The following is a 10999-nucleotide window of genomic DNA, read 5'->3' on the forward strand; positions in this document are numbered from 1 at the left end:
TTTTATATGTTCAATAAACCCTACCCCCAGTCTGAATCCCGTGTCTGGTAACATTAAGCAGATTTCCCGTGGTGATGAGTTCTTGCTTTACTAAAATACATCAAATAAGTTTCCATTTGTAAGATTCATTTACTGAGACTGTGCCCAATTAGAAAATGATAAGTAAGTCTTCTTGAATCACGAGGAAGAAATGTTTGTTGTGGCAAGAAACCATTAGGGTTCTACAATTGAAGAGGTGATGCAGAAAGGATGTAGCTCCAATTTGGAAACAGGAAGAAAGTAATTAATTTCTATAAAATATGCAAAATATCGCCAAGAGATGTCGTTCTCTTCTAAATATTTGAAGTGTGAAATATCCTGAACATTTAACATTTCAAACGTTTAGGATGTGACATCTCTTAAGATGGAGACTGCAATATAATAGAAAAATATTTAAAGACATGAGTGAAACGATAAATAGAGCATAAAAAGGAAAAGAAAGTAAAGAACCAAAGCTTAAATTATATACAGTAACGGCAGTTCCCGCACGATCACAGCGACCGCGAAGTCTAAATGCATGAACCGTTTTCGACCGCTTGAGCACTGGGATCGTGAATTCGAATCCCATTCGAGGCGCTGATGTCTGTGTATGTTTATTCTGAGTTCGTGTTGTTCTGTGTGTGGGTAGCGGCCTTGCGATGGGCTGATCCCCCGTCCGTGAAGTCATACCGACGGTGTATAGGATTAAGAAACGGAAAAGGGGGCAAAGGTCCAAAGGGCTGTACAGCCATAGAGACAGAGAGAGAGCGATACGGGGAAACCCCCGGTAGTTCCCAGACTGTTATATGGCAGTGAAACTTAGACTAAAAAGAACATAAATTCCAGAAAATCTCAGACAGCAAAAATTAGAATGTTAATAACTGCTGATGGACATAACAATAGACAAGATAAATATAAAAATGCAGATACGCGGAAATAAATAAACATTTCTTAGATAAATAATAAAATAGGCGACTGTAGATTGAAGTGGTGAATTCGTCCCGGCGCAATGGAAAGTGATAAACTGCTCCCAAATTTTACATTTAGTGCAAGGTGAAAGAACCTACAAATACAGATATTCAAATTAAATGATATCTATGAAGAAGGAACAAGCATGAGTCTAAACTGTGAAGACACCTGCAGAAGACAGTGTATGAAATTCTATGACCAGGCGCTGTGAATAAATGAATTCACGTAACTTTCGTGTTATAAAACTTTAGGAGCCCTGCCGATTTAACTAACTGTTTTTTATTGCTAGTGGGGTGGAACTAAGTCCCTGAACTGCGGCCATTTCTGGCCTATTGTACCAGCCCCAGATGATAGGTGAGGGTGATTGTGGAGCAATTGGTGGAATGAAGAGTGGCAGGGGAGACTGAAGTACTCGGAGAAAACCTGCCCCAGTGCCACTTTGTCCACCACAAATCCCACTTGACCAGACCCGGGATCGAACCCGGGCCGCCGCGGTGGGAAGCCAGCGACTAACCGCTTGAGCTATGGCGCGGCCTCCGATTTAACTAAACTCTTCAATTATGTTTCTCTGTATAAAGAACAGCATATGTCTGTTTTCTTGTTCTTTATGGATTTCCACGCCGTTGCACCGCAACCGAATTCAGCACGATGGTACAGGATCTCCCTGCGGAGCTTTTAGATACTACAAAGCCCCATTTTTTGTTTAGATCTAAATACTGCCTCAAAATTCTGGAACCCCGAAAAAAAATCTTTTGCTTGTTACTTGAGAATGATTCGTCCTTGCGTACAATTGTTCTTTAGTTCGATATAGCTCACAAAGAACCTTGCTTACTCTACGTGCCTATCTGTAATAGTGTTTTAGATATTTCTTTTCCAATTTTTCACATGTAAACGCCTTTCTATACATTAATATTATTAAGATGAACAACATAACTTTCAATGTATTACAGTTCCTAACGATGCGCATGCATTACGTCCAGGCAACGCTGGGTAGATCGGCTAGTGCTTAATGAAGAGATTAAACGATCTTTTATATTCAAGCAGATAAGTTATGCACCGGAAGCGCGTGCGTGCTCTAGCACAATTTTTATTGCATATTTTCTTGTTATCACCCGCCGAATTAGCCTGGTCTCATGTGATTAAAAAGCTGCGTGAATCTGACAGGGGTTGTAAGATTTGAGGTTTTCGCGGTGGTGACTTTAAAGAATGCACTCTTCTGAGATATGGCGCTGTGTAAATCTTGTGTGAATCATGCTCACGCTGGTTTCTGGCTTGCGGATTTTCTGCCTTGAAGATGGAAGCGATACGTTCCTCCGAAACGTTGGTTCACACAAGATCTACACGGTGCCACATCCCAGTAGACGGCATTCTTCTGACAGGAATATACCAGTGATTGAGGTTAGCTCTTCCTAAGGGACTCAACTGAGTAGCTATTTTTACCCCCTCACCTGAGGATGGAAACAGATATAGTTTCCCCAACGTTGTGTTTTCTAATTTCTAGAATACCGGACGAAGTCCAAAACACAGCAATTCTGAGTGTTATACACCATTGTCAGAATCTTTTAGAACCAACAGAGAATAAGCATTAATGTAAGGTGGAGCTTCAGACGAAAGCGACAAAACCCAGAACCTTCTGGGACAGTCCTCAAATTACGAGATTTCAGTACTTACAGTGACGTCTCAGAGTGTGACGATAGTGTATCTCAGGCGAGGGGCAGAGTAAAGTCACATCAAGGCCACCGCGTCTTGTTCTGTGAAAGCAAATATTTCCGTTGTTAATGAAATAAATATTTTTACCATAGTTAAACTGCACAAAGACAGTGGGAAGTTGATTTCAGTCTGCGGCATAAGGAATTTCAACACCTTTTTTGGTTGTTGTTTCGTTCGCACATATTTTGTATGATCGTAATTCATCTGTCACAAACACACAAAAAAAGTGTGCTTTAGTCCACTCCCGACAGTGTATTGATGTACGAAAATGGGCCAGATCTTCATTTAATTCAGAGGGAGATGAGCTTGTCAGGAATTATTTTTACTGCATTTTCTTGAACACGAGTTATACACAACTTGCCCAACAAAGAACACACACACAACGAATAAAAGAGGCGTTACGAATGAAATTGTGTATCTGTTTTCTATGTCGTCTCCACACTTGCTGTAAGACAAATCTCTCTCTGTGAAATCTGATACAACAGGGGACGATAAGAGTTAAAATGAAATTATTCTGAATTTTAAACCATTTTGGACCAACCCCAAACATACTCGTTTGTAAGAATGTTAATTCCGCATTGTGTGAGCTGAGGTTTGTGAAACTTAGTACTTAGAACAGGTGCTCAAATTTGGGAGAAAAATTGAATTTCTTTGAAAATTTTTCACAATTTAAAAAGCTGGAATATCACAAACTCCGTGGCCTGTAATCCGCAAGCGAACTATACCGACAGAAGGAGCGACCGCCCTTGTCGGCGAAGTTAGTGCCAACTTTTGCGGATAGAGGGCAACGAATCCCCACGGCCGTTAATCTCGGTTTTCTAGACCGGAGCCGCTATTTCCTTGAAAGAGCTCCTCAGTTATCCTCACGAGGCTGATTGGATCCCGTTCGAGACCCACTACTTCTCAGAAAATCTGGTAGCTACGGGAATCGAACCCGGGACCCCTGGAACTGTAGATACGAACTCTGCCCACTAGACCACAGAGGAATACCATACTTCGATGTAAAAGATTATTATGAAAGTACATAAATTCAGATGTAAGATATGAAAATGGAAAAGTGATTTATGTGAGCTCCAGTTGCTGCAGAAACCGCGTCTGTTTTTCAGGTTATATCAAGTAAGTACATGATTTAACAAATGCCAATTAATATTTGTTTGAGCTCTCAGAGGAAGTAGTTACAGCAGTGCCTGACGTGGCGTTAATCGTCGGTGTCGGTGGATCATCTGCAACAGTTATACAGACTACAGCCCGTAATATAAAGAAGAGGAAGGAAAGATGGGGAAAAGGAATGCCGATACAACATGCAAACAAGGAAAGAAATAGGTGTGAACTGAGGGAAGAAGTACAAAACGCGAAAGGAATAAAAAAGACAGAATGTGGGCGAGGGATGGAGATACAAGAGGAAATATTTTTTCCCGATGACTAATCTTGCGCATGCTCAGATGAAAGGATCTCCTACATTTCTTAGGAAGCGTATATTATTTTGGTCTCACCTGTGTGTTGTGTATAGTTAAATCATGTTTATCTGCAAAAACGAGAATTTATGCCGAAACTTCCGTTGGAATAATAATAATAATAATATAAACATATAGAAGATATGTGTATACATAGTACTATCCCTCTATTAAACTTTTAAAGTAGAATTTTGTAAAAAGGTAAGTCACAAGGAAAAGGAAGACCCACAGAAAATTAGTCAAACAAATATCTCACACGAACGCACCAGGAATTGAAATGCGCCCAGTCACAGAACCTTAGAAGGAATGCTGAGGATTTCTAACGTTTTCTAATGTTCGCAAAATTTCTCATGAACTCTTGAGGAATGCTGTCGGTATATATTGCAGAAATATAATCTGAGAGATTTGCTTTCTTGAACTGCTGTGGCAGTTGGTTGCTTTCTCACGCGATCCTACGCGTAACAGAAAATACCGGTACATATCCACTTTATACGCGTACATAGATGCATTGTAAAGAAATTTAAATGAATATAGGAAAAGCAGTATCTGGAAGTAGGTTGCCAACACGAGTCTCTCAGTTTCAAAATACGTTAAAGTTAGGAAAATGTAAACGAAAGGCTTTTATATAAGTTTAATGTCTTCAGGTTGAAGAACTACACAAAGTGAAAAATGTCTTACGAAGCAAATTAAATNACATAAAGGAAACAGAAAGTACGTATATGGATATAAAATAGTGAAGAAAATACATGGATATAATAAAATTAGAAAGGTGTGAGGAGAAAGAAGCGTGCAGAAAATGTTGTCGGGAAATGTAAAGGTTACTTGAAATACCGCAGAGAACTACGCTGTGGCGAAAATAACTGGTTGGTGCCTAGTTTCTAATTTAGCGCTATTAAAATTTCTGGGTGCAGTACCAAAGGGATACTGGTACACAGACAGAAATCTCAGGTAATAACTTCAACTACAGAGCAAAGATATATAGTTATAATCACGTGACATCAACATCTGAGTGGTCGAGTGACAGAAGTACCGTGATATTCGTTTTAAAATTGTGAATTATACCAGATTCCACGGAGTCTCATTCCAAACGGCCGTGCTTATCAGCTCTTGCTACTTTGAAATTTGTAAATAAGATCACTTGCTCCAGCCCCCTCCCCCTCCGGATCCAAAGTGTGCAGAACAAAATGCTGGTCTGTGCATTCAGTCGTAACCTAAGATTGAGGGGCACGCTTTCGAGCATAAGATCAGTTGTGGCTCCACATATCATCATCTAAGACTTTTTTTTTTCGAAATGAAGAACTTTTCATTCCAATTCTTTCTTCTCAGCCCAATTAATAAGCTGCTTATCCCTATCTGCCTGTTTTCTCATTTAGTTATGAAAATGAATACAGCAGATTCTGTCAACCAGAACCAACAAATTTTGTCAAACTTGATGTAAAATAACACGTACCTAGTGAGGAACACTCTCTTTGTACTTTCAATTCCGGGTCAGAATGAATACCAACATGGCGACTGCATGGAACAATGCTAGTGCCACTGAATGTACTGTAGAGCTCTGAAGTTTCATGTGGCGACTAAATTTTCTGCAGACAATTAAAGAACAGAAAAAAAACGCTTTTATTCTTTCTCAGTAGACCCCCTTCTTCCGTTAACAGCTTAGGGTGTTCTCTATATTTAATCCGTGAAGACATGCGGTAGGATCCTTTTAACTGGGAATCAGACTATTCTGAGGTCTACCGAGGCATAAGAGCACATAAACTTGTGGGGATATATACACGCCCCGAGCGGGATACGAATTCATAATCCTAGCGTTCTAATTGTCAGAGACCATGTGCGCCATTGATCAAACAGCTGCTTTATTGAACCTCCCTTCGGAGCCCTGAAATGAATAATGTTACAGCTGACGGCGCTCTGAAGGTAAAGCAGGTCTCTGGAATGTAGCCCGGCAGGTAAGGGGAGGTGAACATCCGTACAACACTGCCGTCACCTGTGCTACAACAATTAAAGTGAATATCTTTTTCACCTACAGCAAAGACAGAAAGAGAGACAAGAGAACTACACGAGTCCGCAGCATGTTCTGGCTCTGTAATGGTCACAAGATGATGTCAAACGCCATTAGAACAATGGTGTAAAACCTCTAGAGAAGCACAAACCAAGCGGATTGTTCGTTGTAAGGAAAGGAGAACATAGCCAAACAAGTGACTTCTGAATATACTGTACCTGGGATGTAAATCTTTCCGCCGCCACGTTAGAACTTACTTCCGAAGAAGTGACGTCAATACTGCCTGCTGAACATAATAAGACATGTTCTGTGGCGCGTTAAACTTATATGTAGTTGAAGAGTTCTACCTCCTGCGATATAACGCCGTGTAGTCCGCTGAAAGTCAACCGACGTTTCGGAGGAAAATATCACCTTCATCCTCAGGGTCTAAGTATAAGCCATGCAAGAAACCAGCATGAAGCAGGTAGTAAGCATATTCTTCGATCCCGAAGACAAGGCGATGTGTTCCTCCGAAACGTCGGAGGACTTCCAAAGGACTACATAATGTTATATTCCAGAAGACAGACCTCTTCATAACCACCGCAGTAAGAACCCCAGATCCTACACAGCGCTATATTCCAGAAGACAGAACTCTTCATAACCACCGCAGTAAGAACCCCAGATCCTACAGTAAGAACCCCAGATCCTACACAGCACAGCACTATATCCCAGAATATAGTACTCTTCCTAACCACCGCTGTGAGAACCCCAGATCCTACACAGCGCTATATTCCAGAAGATAGTACTCTTCATAACTACCGCAATAAGAACCCAAACTCCTACACTGTGGTTGTTTTGTGAGCAATGCAAACTGCACTCATTTCGTTTGTGAGATAGCTTCTTATATATCTGACATTTCACGGGTCACAATAACCGACAAGACATAACAACGCTGTTTCCCTGTAACAATTTTTCTCTCAGTAACCTCGCTTCTCTGCACTCCGGGTAGATACATAAAGCAAAGGCATATATATTACGGAAAAGATTAATTTCTTACGAATTACTGGATTATCAAGTGGTTTAAGATATTGTCATGTATCCTGGAAACGCGACAAGTAATTAATGGGTTCCGGATTAGGTGAATCTATTTATTAGGTATTCACCAGGTGGAGCTACAATTACTCGTAGTTGTAACACAAACTTCCTGTAACCACGAACAATGATAACACTCTAAAGGTTACTGTAACTACACCACATAAAATAATGACTTCACTTCTGACTTCTTCGTCTGACTTCTGTTTATCTTTTCCCTTCTGCCATATTCTGTCTTCTGGATTCCCATCTCCAGTAATCTCTCGTAATCTTCTAGTAATCCTCTTGAGGTGCCTCCTGGCGTACAAAGCACAGGACATCGAGTTCAACAGTTGATTTCTCTGTTGTCATCAAAATGTCTTTTCCGTTGATGTGAGAACATTGTTTACGTGGCCTCAGTAACGGAAACCTGTTTCTGTATGCGTTACCTAGGAATAGATGTCTTCAATAGTTCCTCTGTTAGTTGTGACTATTTAGACCTTCGCTATTAAGTAATCGAAGTTCTGTTATTGACCGCGTTGCACTGGGTTTTCTGGTTCCATATCTTAATACTTTGAGCAACTCGTCGCAACTCCAACCGCCATGTCAGCTAAAATGTTTGATTGTGTCGTTAGTTCCCACTTTGTCCTACATACATTTAGCTACCAACAGCCGATCAGCCCTCTCTGAACGCACTTTTCAGATATTTACGCTATAAAGTTTTTAGATACACGAAGATCTTGGCAGAAACAGGGGACCGAGACATCTGTGTGTTGAGAAATATTTATAATAATTTATAGAATTGCCCTTAAATAAACATACTTTAAATGCATTTAAGTAGCTACTAAATTTATTTATATACCACAGATGTATTTCGATTCGAACAGCTTTTATCATGTGAATGGGCAACCAGCTACAGCTCAATGTAAATAATGGGCACTAGAGATCACCATTACATATTATTATGTAGTTATTAGTATTCCAAAATATTATATCAAACCATTATGACATATATTAATGTCTGTCATGGCTGGTTCGCATTTAAGATTTAAGCTGTTGTGACGCTTACGATAAAAATAAAATTTTCATATTAATAATATTTCTTCAAACTAAAATGCGCCTAATGGTAAAAACGAAATGTACTGTTGTTCCTGTGCTTAATTAATTAAGCACGACGCCATGAAGACGTATGGAGGACAGGGGGTATAGCTCCACCATGTGCTTAAATAAAATTCACTACCTTGAACTTCATCATGAATGTAATTCTGTTTCCTAACGGTCTTTCCGAAATATTTTAAATTTGCCACATTTCGAAGTATTAATTAGTTATCATATTATGATTTTCTCCTGGACTCTGGAAACTAGACACGAACACAGGCTTGTAGTTAGTTGTATCTCGTTTACTTCTAGAGAAAACTCCTGTCTTTCTGTTTATTGTATTTAGAACTGGAGTTACTACAAGATGTTAACTGAGATGAAATGAATGAAACTGGCCCAACAAAGGATTTAAGGACGGCCTTCTGCAATTTCAGTGATGAATCTTGTAATATTTCTTGAAGGAATGCAGTTGTGCAAGAGTCGACAAATAAACTAGGAATCTAACAGCAACAAGAACAACAACGAAATTAAAAAAAGTGATTGGGGAAATTTGGTTCCCAGGATTAACGTTGAAAACGTATACACTACCACAAATACATTATTGTCCTACAATACCATATCCTCCTATCTGATGTCTCAATCTTCTGACTTGCATTAATGGAAGTCTTGAGGCTTGGGGGCAAATGCGTTGGATGGGGAGGATACATAATGCCGTTACTGCTTGACAGACTAGGTACTTGGTCTCTGTCTAGTGCTGCTGTACACGTTGTATGAATGAATGTATGAGGCGTAGGCCTCCTCGGCCCTTACACCGCGACCTACAGTGGTCTATTGTGCTTATTGCTGTACACGTTACCCGTGCCTTAAACTGAGCAACGTCCATGTCTGGAAACTCTGGAGCTAATACACTTATGTGTTTTCACATCTTCCAACAGTACAGTTATTGCAGTCGTCCGTTGCTATGCTTTTTACGGTTCGTTGCCGTGGATACTTCTCCAACAGTTAAATTTATGCTGCGTGTATTGAAACCCCAACAACACAGTTTTTTTAGTTGCTGTTATCTAAGAGATGCGTTTACCGAGCCGTTCCCTAAACATATTACAGTATTTCAATATTTCATGAGTGTTAAGCTGAGTGTCACTTACGGCTTCATCCATTTACACCCTCGCATAATAACATTTCAACTTTAATAGGGGTGGTGAACTAAGGAACAGGATTTATTTACCTCCTTAAGTCACACGGTTTATTAATATGTATTCTGTTTTTTACATTTAATATAATTATTACGGCTGGTCATGAGAGCCGGGATAGCGCAGTCGATATAGCAACTGACTACGGGCTGGACGATCAAGGGGTCAGAGATCTAGTCCTGGCGGGGGCAAGAATTTTCATTTCTTCGTGTCATTCAGACCGGCTACAGTGCCCAACCAGACTCCTTTCCAGTGGGTACTTGGAGATCTTTCTTGGGGTAAAGCGGTGGGGGCGTGAAGCTGATCACTCACCTCCAACTAGTGCCTACGTCAAGAAAACGTGGGTCTATACAACCACTCCCCCATACGCCTTCATGACGTAGTGCTTAAGTAGTTCAGCACAGAGCGAATTTTACCTCTACCAGCTGAACTTGATCGTACTCATGCATTTGGTGAGCTGAAGCCGACGGACCACCCTATTATAATCGAACTTCTTGGACAATCAAACGGATGGCATCGTAAGAAATTTGTATGTCCCACGTGATATTCGAGCAGCTAATCTGTTGGAAACAGGGTTCAGGTTCCGTGGCGGCACTGGGGAATAAAGGAAACCGGTTTCCCGCATTCTCTTTCTCCGTCTCTCATTGTCTGTGTAATAAATTTCTAAGAAAGAATTGAATCTCAAATAACTGCCAGCCGAGTTTCTGAATTCCATGAGGATATTGCTAAAAATGATTGGAGTTTCAAATCTTTGTTGATAACACAAAGGCAGTATCCAACCAACAGCGTCTATTTATGAAAATTACACCTTACATTACGGTTAAATTACTATGTGGAATTGCATGTTTAATCTAATTAATGAACAATGCGTTTAAAATCTTCTGTTCAAGAACAACATACTGTCTTCAGGGCGGCATGAAAAGAAAGGCAAATGCATGCAACATCTTGACACTTAACGCGTACACTGGTTTTGCAGCACGACTACACTGGCAACATTCTGGATTGCACTATGTGGGAGCCAAAGAGATCCGTCATGGTATCTAACGCGTGTTTTCCGGTTTGCAAGAAACTTGGTACTTTGTTCTTTCCTCAGAATCTATTATAAACCTGCGTCCATCTGTGCTGCGATTAAAATACAGGTAACAATATTTCAGACCATCCTCCGTGACACTCGCGTAAGGCTGACAACCTTACCGCCATCTGTGAGCGGATTGTCTAGATCAGGCATGTCAAACTCAACTTGTACAGAGGGCCACCTCAGCCCTATAAATAATAGTCCAGGGCCGCACTTCAAAATAGAAATATACATTAGATTTCGATACAAGGAAATTTAATTCTATTTATTATTTAGGAATAATTTCAATATAATTACCTAAAGTCATATATTTTACAGTTTTAAAAAGCAAGAGAATGCCATTTTTGATAAATATCAAACAGCTTTTCAATATGTAAAAAGAGAGATTACACAAGAAATTATGTTAGAAATAGCAAAACATTGAATTTCCTGC

General features: G+C 40.1%; 1 protein-coding gene across 3 annotated transcripts in view; it reads right to left on the reverse strand.

Annotated features, from left to right (window-relative positions):
- Positions 1–10999, reverse strand: part of LOC111875687 (latrophilin Cirl) — a 1027517-nt gene that overhangs the window by 395465 nt on the left and 621053 nt on the right. The window contains exon 2 of one of the 3 annotated variants that reach the window (XM_033750174.1): positions 2659–2738. The exons of the other annotated variants lie outside the window; for them this stretch is intronic. The gene's annotated coding sequence lies outside the window, so the exon portion shown is untranslated. The remainder of the gene's footprint in view (positions 1–2658; positions 2739–10999) is intronic. 3 annotated transcript variants of the gene reach the window in all.

The sequence above is a fragment of the Cryptotermes secundus genome, unplaced genomic scaffold (genome assembly GCF_002891405.2).
Source record: "Cryptotermes secundus unplaced genomic scaffold, Csec_1.0 scaffold388, whole genome shotgun sequence".
Taxonomy (NCBI): domain Eukaryota; kingdom Metazoa; phylum Arthropoda; class Insecta; order Blattodea; family Kalotermitidae; genus Cryptotermes; species Cryptotermes secundus.